The sequence below is a fragment of the Schistocerca piceifrons genome, chromosome 7, assembly GCF_021461385.2.
Source record: "Schistocerca piceifrons isolate TAMUIC-IGC-003096 chromosome 7, iqSchPice1.1, whole genome shotgun sequence".
Classification (NCBI taxonomy): domain Eukaryota; kingdom Metazoa; phylum Arthropoda; class Insecta; order Orthoptera; family Acrididae; genus Schistocerca; species Schistocerca piceifrons.
This window is the reverse complement of record NC_060144.1, coordinates 119,259,402-119,272,988: the sequence shown is the minus strand read 5'-3', so window position 1 is coordinate 119,272,988 and position 13,587 is coordinate 119,259,402. Positions and strand designations below refer to the sequence as shown.

Genomic DNA, 13,587 nt, shown 5'->3' with positions numbered 1-13,587 from the left:
CCGCCACTGTATCAAATTTTCCTCTGCTGTACGTAGTAGGCTACTATGAGTATATTGTAGCTGTAAAGAAAGGCATTTAACGAATGATTTCGCCGTATTGTCTTGTGCTTTTGATTCGGTGAGTGTGTACTCCACTACTCCGCTGGCCATTCAAAAGTCCCGCCCGCAGTTTGGCAGAAAAATGGTCGCCGTGTCGTCCAGTTGGCCACTCTCTCCCTACACAGGCTCTCTACAGTTCATTAGCGAGCCTACAGGCTCTCTACAGTTCATGAGACCTTGATGCACTCTGGCGACGATACTTGGCACTTCTGACGCGGGAATATAAATTCTATGAGACGCTCTGCAACGTGGTGCATTTTTCATTGTATTTACTGTGGTTTTTCTCTCCTGGGTCCTTGAAATCAGGGAGGTTTGAGTGAGACACCCTGTACATACCAAGAACGTTCAGACGTAAAAAAAAAATTAAAAAAAAGCGTTTTATCTGTAACTGTAATCGGCGATTACAGCTTTTACGAGCACGCCTCGCCCCTGATCTGCATGATTCGTCGAGCAGGCAACTGATCGCCTAGAGGCCTAGACCTAGAGGTGCTGCCGCTGCGTGCAGGGAGCGCACCGTGACGTCACGGGCAGCTGTCATCGCAGCGCAGCCAGCGGCCAGGTGGCCAGTCGGCTGGGGCTGCCCCTCCTAACCGTCGCGCCGCAGCCGCTGGCCTTCCTTCAAAAGCGGCCGCCCGTTGGCGCTGTAGCCAGTCAGCGCGCAGCTGCCGCCACGAGGGGGGGACACTGTACCGGTGCGTGTGCCAGTGCGTTAGCGCGTGCCTGAGTCGGCGTGCGCGTGTTGGCGCCTCCAGCCCCGCTACAACGGTCTGCAGCTGACTGACAGCACCCGCCAACCGCCCGCTGGAATCCGTGTCCGCCATAGCCAGTACCGCTTCAACCGTGCCACCTGTGGAAAACGCAACTGTCAAAGTGACGCACCTGCTATCCCTCCACGAGTGGTTTCTCTGCTCCTCGCAAGTGCCGTTAGTTACCACACGCAGTGTCCGACAGCGCTCTGCGACGTCCTTTCCCTACTGGTCCGCGCGGATTTGACATCACTAAAACACTGGAAGTGGTGAAGTGTAGACTCTCCAGGAATTCTCCTAGAAGAAGACATAGTCCAAGACCAGGTGAAAGGATTGCAACCGTTCCAGTAAGTTCCGGAGCGTGGGCGCGCGCGTAACGTCATTATTGCCGCGTCAAGGACGTTCCAGTGTGCGGATCTTGGATAGCGTCCAGCGACCGTTGGTGGACCAGCTCCGCGCAGCGTCTCGGCGCTCGGCTACGTATTTTGCAAAAACCAGAACTGCCGCGAGCCATGGCGCTGCTGTGTTTCCAGTGTGCGGGGACGGTATTTGCAGTCTCTGCCGAGCGGAGGCCAGCGGTTTGATATTGTGTCGCGTGTGTTATTGTTCTTCGTTCTCTACTGTTAGCTCTCGCCCCGAGGCATTGTGCTGCAGCGTTTAGTCGTGACACGAGCCACGATAAACTACAACAGCGCACAATAGTGGTGGTGGTGTTCCGTCTCGCAGGAGGCGGTATCTTTTCAAACAGTCTCCAAAAGTCAGTCAAGATTTCGTCCGCCATTCGTTCCCGCCTGACAGGTAAGAAATTTACTTTCCTGGTGAATGCATTTACGTTGTCGTTACCTTACCGCTCTGACCGCGCACACACACACGTGCGAACAGGTGAACCATCTTAACTGTTTCGTACGTGTGTATGCTGCCAACCGTTGCTTGGCAAAGGCCATGTGCCATGCAAAACCTCGCTATCTATTCTGAGAGTGAGCGTATTGATCATATAAAGCTAGAAGAAGTTCGGCAGGGCGTTATGACCGTTCGACTTGACTGTGCTACACATGAGTAGAAAATGTGGAGTTTGAATGTCTAGTTATGTTTGCGAAGTCTGTAAATGTTCGCCCATAAAGTGTGTGTGAGCCATTTGTGGACGTTTATGAAGCAAATTTGGGTTTTTTTGGCCTAATGAATTGATGATGATGTCAGATGAAACAGTTTTCGTAAATGGTTTGATAGATTCCCTCTTGTATTCTGAGAGTTGACATTGATCTTTTGTTATGGGCTGAATATCCAAGCAAGAACATCTGCTGTAAGAGTCTTGTATATCATTCAGTAACGCAATAAGTGTACCATATCTTCAGAAGCGTATAAAACTTTTTAGAAGTATGTCGTGTTGCATCTACTTCCGAGAAGTGAAGGTAGCTGAAAATGTAGAATTGTGAAGGCACCTTCCGTGACATTTTTGCCTACACATTTTCCTCGTCTCTTTACATGTTGGGCGAGCGGCGTGTTGACTGCTCTCCGTAAATGATGGTTTGAAGAGGAACATAGAGGTATACTTCTGCCGTGCTAAGAAAAAGACATGCAAAACAATTATCACATCATGAAGTATATAACGATCAGAGAAACGTAACAATGTCCATTACCCAGATACACAGGAAATATAGACCATTTGTGTGACATATATGCAGCACTTTCTCTTCAGCTGATGGTGCTGTATTAAGCCGGTATCTGACATTGACTATTTATTATTACCACGTCAGTCGTATGATTAGAAAAGTTAACAGTTATCAGAGTTACGGGAAATTGTTATTGTGCCGCTCTTTTACCCAGCGGAATCGGACCGAGTGTAACAGTCTCTTCTCTATTATTTACGTATGATAGGTCAGAACGTGGAATCCTGATCCATCCATTTTCGCACAGCTTCCGTCATGTATCTTGGAGATTTGCAAGAGGAGTCTAGAAACGACCTGCATACACGAACACCGTTTTGCACAAAGCTCTGCTTGGCGAAATCCCTGATTATCTGGAAGAGGCAACTTTACGTGACAAATGTGGTGATGGTGTAGTGCAAGTAAAATACTTTATGGACAAAATACTATTCGTTTAGAATGAGCTTTCGTTACCCAATAATTGTGTACCAATCGTTCCAGTAATTTTTTTTTCCCTCCTCTTGTATGCTCTGAGCAAGAAACCTGCCCTTTTTGGATCATCACAGCAGACACTGTGTAATGTTGGAGAGGTATCAGACAAGAGTAGAATTAGGGGAATAAAATGTGCTTGCAGAGTACAGATGTAATAGTAGATCCATAAGCGACTACCCTGAGGAACTAACTAATTTGAAGCAAAAATTTGAAGCAGTAAAGGAATAACAAGATTAAGCTAACATAAGGGTGTGACGAAGCGGATTTGACACTTGAGTTCATCAAGATTCAGTTGAATCCTCAGAGAGCTGTAGTTTTTGTAGAACAGTACCACAATTATCTGACGGTATGTTTGGGGCGTGCATGATAAACGCTCTTAATAGTGCAGCTTTATGGTCCACTTCCAGGGCTTTTATTATGTTCTCGGTTCTATTTGCAACGTGCGAACATTCCGCGTCATATGTCGCAAATGTACCAGCCACTCCGATTTGTGTTCTTCCGTATTGTGGATAATAATGACAGAGAAATTAGGTTTCTTATTGCACCCCAAGCTCAGACATCTCCTTCTTATTTTCCTGTCAGAATATATCCGGATTTTGGCAGTATTTCTTGTATTTAAATCGTTTCTGCATCACAGTCCACAACTGTTGATGGCTCTCCTACTATTACATGTTTCGATTTTTCCATATTCTCCGTTTCCGAAAACAGGGCAAAACTGACCGTCCGACGTTGAGCAATTGATGAACCGCTGTAAGTAAAAGGAATGGCGATTTGACTACAGTGAAGAGCCGTGTCGCCGTACGTGTTAGACCGGCCGCCAGTTCCACCCCTGCCTACGCATCGACTCTCGAGTGTGGAGTGCGTGAGTCACGGTGGAGCGTCGTTGAAGCCGGCTTGCTGTTGTCAGAAGGAAGGGGGCAGCGGCGCACAGTGTGGGACGCAATCTGCTCTCGCGCGCATCACCAGACGCGTTCGCCCGGTGACTGGAAGCCGCGCAGATTCCGGTAGCCCGGCGCTGACGTCACCTCAGGTCACTCCGCTCGCTCCAGCCGGCAGCGGCCGACTGGCAAGTGGTGCTGCGACAGCAGCGCTCGCCGCGGACGCCACAGGAACTAGGCTGCCCGCCGACACACACTTGTCGCTGGTTTTTTTCTGTCCGTACGTTTGTGTGTATCCGGGGTCGGTTTCCGGATCGCTGCAGCCTCTGTAGCTCCGAGAAAGGCACAGGCGCCGTTCTGTTGTACAAGTAACTGCTTATTATACAGGATATATCATAGTTACGGTAACTGACACGTGTGAAAATATGTTAGTTTGTCGGCGTGGTCTTTGGTCTGATTACTGACTTGATGCAGCTCTTCACACTGTCCTTGATCTCTGCATAACTAATTTGAACTTGCTTACTGTATTCATATCTTTGCCTCCATCTGGGTGACAATCTGAGCAGTTCTTTTAGGTTGTTCGCAGATGATGCTGTAATTTACCGTCTAGTAAGGTCATCCGAAGACCAGTATCAGTTGCAAAGCGATTTAGAAAAGATTGCTGTATGGTGTGGCAGGTGGCAGTTGACGCTAAATAACGAAAAGTGTGAGGTAGTCCACATGAGTTCCAAAAGAAATCCGTTGGAATTCCACTGCTCGATAAATAGTACAATTCTCAAGGCTGTCAATTCAACTAAGTACCTGGGTGTTAAAATTACGAACAACTTCAGTTGGAAAGACCACATAGATAATATTGTGGGGAAGGCGAGCCAAAGGTTGCGTTTCATTGGCAGGACACTTAGAAGATGCAACAAGTCCACTAAAGAGACAGCTTACACTACACTCGTTCGTCCTCTGTTAGAATATAACTGCGCGGTGTGGGATCCTTACCAGGTGGGATTGACGGAGGTCATCGAAAGGGTGCAAAAAAGGGCAGCTCGTTTTGTATTATCACGTAATAGGGGAGAGAGTGTGGCAGATATGGTACACGAGTTGGGATGGAAGCCATTAAAGCAAAGACGTTTTCCGTCGCGGCGAGATCTATTTACGAAATTTCAGTCACCAACTTTCTCTTCCGAATGCGAAAATATTTTGTTGAGTCCAACCTACATAGGTAGGAATGATCATCAAAATAAAATAACAGAAATCACACCTCGAACAGAAAGGTTTAGGTGTTCGTTTTTTCGGCGCGCTGTTCGGGAGTGGAATGGTAGAGAGATAGTATGATTGTGGTTCAATGAACCCTCTGCCAAGCACTTAAATGAGAATTGCAGAGTAATCATGTTGATGTAGATCTACAATTTTTACCCTCCTCCACTTCCTTCCATCAACAATCTGACAAGTCTTTGATGCCTGATCCCTTCTTTTTATTTCAGCTGTACCACAACTTTTTTTACCGCCATTCGCTTTACTATCTCCTCATTAGTTATTCAGTCTACTGCACACACCTAATCTTCAACATTCTTTTGTAGTGCCACCTTTCAGATGCTTCTCTCCTGTTCCCGTGTGCGCTGTTTATCGTCCACTTTTCAGTTCCGTGCAAGACAAATCTCCAGACAAATCAGAAATGACTTCTGAACACGTAAAATGACTTTAGACGTTAACAAATTCCTGGTTTTCAGAAACGTGTTTCTCGCTGTTGCCAGCCTACATTTTATAGCCTCTCTCTACTTCGCCATCATTTTGCTGCTCAAATAGCAAAACTCATCTGCTACCTTAAGTGTCTCGTTTCCTAGTCTAATTTCGTCAGCATCAACTGATTTAATTCTACTGCATTCCTCATTCTGCTTTTGTTGATATTCATCGTGTATCCTCCTTTCAATGCACTGCCCATTCCGTTCAACTGCTTTACCAAGTCCTTTGCTGTCTCTAACAGAATTACAATGTTATCGGCAAACTTCAAAGTTTTTATTTTTTCTCCCTACTCTTCTATTACTCCTGTTCGCTTTACTAACTCATCATTAGTTATTCTTCTACCTACTCCAAATTTTTCTTGATTTTCCTTTACTGCTTGCTCAAAGTACAGCTGGAATAACATCGGCGATAGCCTATAATCCTGTCTTACTCACATGTCAACCATTGTTTCCTTTCATGCTTCTCGACTCTTATAACTGCTGTCTGGTTCCTGTTCAAGCTGTAATTAGCCTTCCGTTCCTCGTATTTCAAACGGAGCATTCCAGTCAACCTTGTCAAAGCCTTTCCCTTAGTCTACAAATGCTACAAATGTTGGTTTGTCTTTCCTTTACCTATCACCTGAGAGATGCCGTTGAGTTAGTATTGTCTCGAGTGTTCCAACATTTCTCTGAAATCCAAACTGATCTTCCCCAAGGTCGGCTTATGCCAGATTTTGCATTCTTCTGTAAAGAATGCGTGTTAGTATTTTGCAATATTGACTTATTAATCTGATAGTTCGGTAATATACACACCTGCGAGCGCCTGCTTTCTTTGGAATCTGAATTATTACATTGTTCTTGCAGTCTGAGGATATTTCGCCTGTTTCATATATCCTGCACACCAGATGGAACGGTTTTGTCAGGGCTGGCTCTCTCAAGGCAATCAGTAGATCTGACAGAATTCGTCAACTCCGGGGCCTTATTTCGCCTTAGATCTTTCATTGCTCTGTCAAATTCTTCACACTGTATCATATCTCCCATCTCATTTTCATCTACATCCTCCTCTATTTCCATAATATTGCCGTCGAGTACATCTTTTTTTCAAAACGTCTCTCTATTTTTCCTGTAGGCGATATCTATTTTTCCCCTAGTGATGTATGCTTCTAAATCCTTACATTTGTCGTCTGTCCATTTCTGCTCAACCTGTCTGCACATCCTGTCAATTTGGTTTTTTAGACGTGGTATTCCTTTTCGACTGCTTTATGTGCTGCATCTTTAAATATTTTTGCCTTTCATCAATTAAATTCAATATGTTCTATGATATCCAAGGATTTCTACTATGCCTTGTCTATTTACCTATTTGATCCTGTTCTGTTTTCACTATTTCATCTCTCAAAACTACTTGTAATATAAAGTTTATAATCAACAATAGAAGGATAGTTTGAACAATTCTGGAAACGGAGCTGCAAGATATGTCTTACCTCAGTGAATCATTTTTGTCTCTAAATGTATTCCCTCTCTACAGTAATGTATTTCGTCCAGTTATGTTTCAATGCCTTGATCTCATCACGAAAGCTCAACTTCGGCTGCCACTTTTTCATGTGAAGAGAATGTCCGTCCACCGAGGAAAATTTTGAGCCTGGGGAAGAGATGGAAGCTGGTGGAGCCAAACCACACATGTTTCACCACCTGTGGCGATGTTCGACAAGAAACTGTCACGCTCAGCTTCGTAACGCGGAAGCAGTCCTGCGTAGATGGTCTTTGGTTGGTCTTTAGAGTCTCATGTTTGGCGGCGGGGAACCGAGCTGGCACACACCTTACAGTACCCCAACTGGTGGATCAGTGCGCCAGCACTACCGACAGAAACGCTGAATTGTGCAGCTGGGTGCTTGCTTACGAACCGTTGAATCACCTAAAGTGAGAATGTTCGCACGTCCAACATTGCAGGAGTCACAGCTGCGTGTGACCGGCCGGCGCCCTCTAGAACGGACGGGTATGTGCGACCTTGTTGTGGTAATGACAGACGCATCATCCACCTGCTCACCGTGCTTTTGTTCACTGTAAGGTCTCTGTAGGCATTCTACAAGCACTTACGAAGATCCGTGATGCTCTGGTTTTCCTCCAAAAGAAACTCAATGGCAGCTCTCTGCTTGGAACCAACCTCCGTTACAGATGCCAATTTGAAGGATACGGTAGCGGCGCCACCTATCAGAGCTTATAGGGGCTGAAGCGGGAGTACTGCACGATGTCCCACAATGCAAATTGTTTAACCTAAATTGGTGTAGAAAACAGCATCTGTTGCGTTACTTATTGAATGCCCCGTGTATCTTAAATTTGGTGTATCAGATAATTTGTAACCTCTGAGAAAGCTCCACATACCGGAAGGCGGTCGTCTACCGCATGTTGCCGCTTCCCCGATGCTCCGCTCTCCGGAATGTTGCGGAGGATTTTTTCCAACAGAATTTACTGTCTAATTTGCGCACCGCGGTTGAAAGACACGTACGTACATGGCTCGATACTATCGTCGCATATTCCTGATCTGTAGAGCGATGAAAGACTGAGAAACACTTAGACTCTAGGAAACAGAAGCGAGAGGGAGAAGCAACGCTTTTTTCTCAGACTTCCTCCATTTTCAATATTTTTTGTTACTTCGTTACAGTTGCGACACTCGCTTCTTGGTACTGCAAGAAGAGGCCAGTATTTCATAAACAGGAAACCACATTAAAGAAGATTAAGGTTTTGCTGTCCGTCGACGGCAACGCCATTGGAACAGGAGTTCGGATTGGGGAAGGATGTGAGGAAGTCGGTCATTCTCTATGAAAGGGAACATACCGACATTCTTCTTTAGTGATTTGGGGATATCACTGAAAACCTTAACCTGGATGGGAGGACGGGGATTTGAAACGCCTTCTTCCCGAATACGAGTCCAGTGTTTTCCTGCTGCGACGCCTCGATCGTCGGATTAATTCGAAGGCTGCAGAATATGGCAAGAAAGGAAAAATGAATTGATTGTTGGTGATAATAACGATCATCCTCCTTTACCTCCTCTGCATTACTGCAGATGACGTGTCACTGAGCACATTTGTTCTGTGCATGCAGTACACGTGAGGCGTCTAGTTGTTTCCACTGCACTGTGTGGAATACGAAGGTTCTGTTATAGTTCACTAACCTGCTGTCTTCCAGTTTATGTCCCCAGCGCAGAAAACAGCACGCAGGTCGTAGGTTCTGTATCCTGAGGCTGAAACTGACTTTTAGCGAGGTTGTGTTCTTAAATAATGTATCGCTTCTTTGGCATGCCACTCGCGTATTTTAATATAGCCACACGAGAAGACTGCATAATCTTAATACAACACCTTCTGATACAGCAAAGTACATGATCAAACAGAATGTTTACGAAAATGTATCTTTATACTATTTGTGGCACGTGTCTGTGCCTCATGACTACCGGAATGAATCTTTTAATACTGAATACTGGCAAACACATCCTGCCACAGACAACATGACTGTACATCTCGACTGCCTAATCCAGAACAGGAACTTAAATAAAACTTGGAAACACATCCTAATCCAGAGTGACGGACAGCCCGAAACAATTCGCACGCCATACCAGAAGACGCGTGACCTGAACGCTTCCGAAGTGCTTCGTCTGCAATTTCGTCAGTCTTTTGCTTTTGATTTAAATTGTTTTTAATAATTCTAAAATGACTGATTGATAGTCAGCTGTTGAGAGATATTTATATTAAAAAGTGAAGTCATTCCAATGAGTAGTTTAACTAATAATAATAACTATACTTTAACGTTTTGGCGCCCTTGCTCCGAACGCAGAAGCCAATCACAGAGCAGTAACATTGTGCAGGCGGTCTTTCTCACGGGAATGGTACCGAATCTAACATCTATCACAGGTACCGCACACCACATTTCGTCATCTATATACTTCTTGCATCTCCACTGCTCTGGGAACAGCTTCTTGGAGCCTAATATGATGGCTGACTAAGCCAGAAATATTACAAGAACACCGCCAAATGCTCGCCAGCAGGAAGTCGCCTTTCCCTTCTCGGTCCGCTTGTGTTGCCGCCGCAATCCCACGCCATCGTAGCGCGAAGGCCTCAAGAAAGACAATACTGGTAAATTAAAGAGGGGGGTCAGTCAGGCGTCAAGGACACCTCTGTTGGCGCTTTTGTCACTCGTCGCTCCACGTAATTAATTATACTTTCGAAAGTACACTTAAAACGAGGCCCTTGGTAGCTGTGGCTTTGGAAGGACATGTAGCTGCTGTAGGCTTGAAGACGTCCGGAGAAAATTTAGATAAATATTTGAATAACGTTATCCTCATATTTACAGGGGTAGGACAAGAGTGTGGAACATCGCGAGAAATGCATGCTTGAACATACACTACTGGTCGTTACAATTGCTACACCACGAAGATGACGTGCTACAGACGCGAAATTTAACCGACAGGAGGAAGATGCTGTGATATGCAAATGATTGGCTTTTCAGAGCATTCACACAAGGTCGGCGCTGGTGGCGACACCTACAACGTGCTGACATGAGGATAGTTTCCAACCGATTTCTCACACACAGCCGCACGGGATTGGCCGAGCGGTCTCGGGCGCTGCAGTCATGGACTGTGCGGCTGGTCACGGCGGAGGTTCGAGTCCTCCCTCGAGCATTGGTGTGTGTGTTTGTCCTTAGGATAATTTAGGTTAAGTAGTGTGAAAGCTTAGGGACTGATGACCTTAGCAGTCAACTCCCATAAGATTTCACACACATTTTTTTTCTGCCACACAAACAGCAGTTGACCGGCGTTGCCTGGTGAAACGTTGTTATGATGCCTCGTGTAAAGAGGAGAAATGCGTACCATCACGTTTCCGACTTTGATAAAGGTCGGATTGTAGCCTGTCGCGTTTGCGGTTTATCGTAACGCGACATTGCTGCTCGCGTTGGTCGAGATCCAATGACAGCAGAATATGGAATCGGTGGGTTCAGGAGGGTAATACGGAACGCCGTGCTGGATCCCAACGGCCTCGTATCACTAGCAGTCGAGATGACAGGCACCTTATCCGCATGGCTGTAGCGGATCGTGCAGCCATGTCTCGATCCCTGAGTCAACAGATGGGGACGTTTGCAAGACAACAACCAACTGCACGAAAAGTTCGACGACGTTTGCAGCAGAACGGACTATCAGCTCGGAGACCATGGCTGCGGTTACCCTTGACGGTGCATCACAGACAGGAGCGCCTGCGATGGTGTACTCAACGACGAACCTGGGTGCACGAATGGCAAAACGTCATTTTTTTCGGATGAATCCAGGTTCTGTTTAAAGGATCATGATGGTCGCATCCGTGTTTGGCGGCATTGCGGTGAACGCACATTGGAAGTGTGTATTCGTCATCGCCATACTGGCGTATCACCCGGCGTGATGGTATGGCGTGCCACTGGTTACACGTCTCGGTCACCTCTTGTTCGCATTGACGGCTCTTTGAACAGTGGACGTTAGATTTCAGTTGTGTTACGACCCGTGGCTCTACCCTTCATTCGATCCCTGCCATACCCTACCTTTCACCAGGGTAATGCACAACCGCATGTTGCAGGTCCTGTATGGGCCTTTCTGGATACAGAAAATGTTGTACTGCTGCCCTGGCCAGCACATTCTCCAGATCTCTCACCAATTGAAAACGTCTGGTAAATGGTGGCCGAGCAACTGGCTCGTCACAATACACCAGTCACTACTCTTGATGAATTGTGGTATCGTGTTGAAGCTGCATGGGCAGCTGTACCTGTACACGCCATCGAAGCTGTGTTTGACTCAATGCCCAGACATATCAAGGCCGTTATTACGGCCAGAGTTGATTGTTCTGGGTACTGATTTCTCAGGATCTATGCACCCAAATTGCGTGTTAACGTAATCAAAAATGATTCAAATGGGTTTGAGCACTATGGGACTTAACATCTGAGGTCATCAGTCCCCTAAAACTTAGAACTAAAACCTAACTAAGGACACCACACACACACATCCATGCCCGAGGCAGGATTCGAACCTGCGACCGTAGCGGTCGCGCGGTTCCAGACTGAAGCGCCTAGAACCGCTCGGCCACACCGGTCGGTAAAATGTGATCACATGTCAGTTCTACTATAATAAATTTGTCCAATCAATACCCGCTTATAATCTGCATTTCTTCTTGGTATAGCAATTTTAATGGCCAGTAGTGTAAATGCAGATGCTAGCCAACCGTGCAGATTGCGCTGCTGTATTTGACCACGAACGGCACCTGTGCGATATTCTCAATACTTTGCAAGTGTTGGGTGGTTTGGAGACTAAAGGGACTAATGTATAGGGTCATCAGTCCCTTGCAAGTGTCTATCATGGTCCGACCAATGTTCTGCGTAGTTCTGAGTGCATCACATCGCAGCTAAGTGAATTCGAACGTGGGCAAATTGTTGGTGCTTCTATGGTGGATGCTTCCGCAACCAAGGGAGTAGAAGTGTTTGATGTTTCAATAGGTGCCTTATCGAAGATTCATACCTTACACAGAGGACGCACAAAACCACATCTGCCGGCCTGGGTGACCGAGCGGTTCTAGGCGCTATAGTCTGGAACCGCGTGACCGCTACGGTCGAAGGTTCGAATCCTGCCTCGGGCATGGATGTGTGTGATGTCCTTAGGTTAATTAGGTTGAAGTAGTTCTGAGTTCTAGGGGACTGATGACCTCAGAAGTTAAGTCCCATAGTGCTCAGAGCGACATTTGAAAAACACATCTTCACTGTCACAACGCGGAGAAAAGTGTGAGTTGCGCGATAATGACAGACGGTCATTGAAGGGGAATGCGAAGAAAAATAAGAGAACGACAGTTACGGAAGTCACCCCCCCCCCCCCCTCGAATCCTGTCAGCACCAAATCTACATGAAGGGAGTTCCATAAGCAAGGAATTGCAAGGCGAGCTGAGAATACTCAACAGCGATGCAGATGCGCCAACAGGGAAACGTCGTGCCGAAGCCATAAAACCTGGACTGTGGAACAGTGGAAGAAAGTCGTTTGGTCGGATGAGTCTTGTTGCACACTGTTCCCAACTTCTGCGCGAGTTTACGTCCCAAGAGTGAGACATGCGGGGCTGCGGTGATGTTTCGGCCAGCTACATCGTGGTATACCATGTGCCCCATGGTTACTTTGCGAGGTCGCTGTATCTGACTATTTTGGCTGATCAGGTTAATCCTATGATACAATGTTTGTTCCTCAAAAACGACACTGCGTTCCAAGACGATAGGGCCCCTTTTCCCTGCTCGCATCGCCCAAGACTGGTTTCTTGAGTACAAGGATGAGTTGTCCCTTCTTCCCTTTCCACCACAGTCACCAGATCTCAATATTATTGAGCCTTTATGTTCTACGTTGGATAGACCGCGATTGCTATCCACCTTCACTATCGTTAGCTGAACTTCCTACTGTTTTATAGGAAGACTGGAATAAGGTACCGTGGGAAGCCATACGGGATCTGTATTTATCCATTCCGAGACGACTGGAAGCTGTTTTGAAAGCCAGCGGTTTTCCTACACCTATTAGGCATGGTAATGTGTTGAAGTTTTGGTGTTTCCATGTTTCTAACTACCACGTGTACGTACCTCTGGAGCATAACATTTTACGGAAGTGAATTATGGGCTGTGGGGGAACTGGAGAAGTAGAGAATTGGAGCTTTTGAGATATAGTGTTACGGAAAGATGCTGAAAATTCAGTGGACTGATAGGAATTGAGGAGGCTCTACATCCATACTGCGCAAGTCACCTGACGGTGTGTGGCGGAGGGTACTTTGAGAACCTCTATCGGTTCTCCCTTCTATTCCAGTCTCGTATTGTTCGTGGAAAGAATGATTGTCGGTATGCCTCTGTGTGGCCTCTGATTTTATCCTCATGATCTCTTCGCGAGATATACGTAGGGGGGAGCAATACATACTGCATGACTCCTCGGTGAAGGTATGGTCTCGAAACTTTAACAAAAGCCCGTACAGAGTTACTGAGCGTCTCTCTT

The 13,587-nt window shown here is 46.3% G+C and overlaps 1 protein-coding gene across 1 annotated transcript in view; it reads left to right on the top strand.

Annotated features, from left to right (window-relative positions):
* Positions 1 to 770: 770 nt before the first annotated feature.
* LOC124805249 (tumor necrosis factor alpha-induced protein 8-like protein) overlaps positions 771 to 13,587 on the top strand; it is a 233,886-nt gene continuing 221,069 nt past the window's right edge. Inside the window, exon 1 of the mRNA XM_047265761.1 lies at positions 771 to 1,643. The gene's annotated coding sequence lies outside the window, so the exon portion shown is untranslated. The remainder of the gene's footprint in view (positions 1,644 to 13,587) is intronic.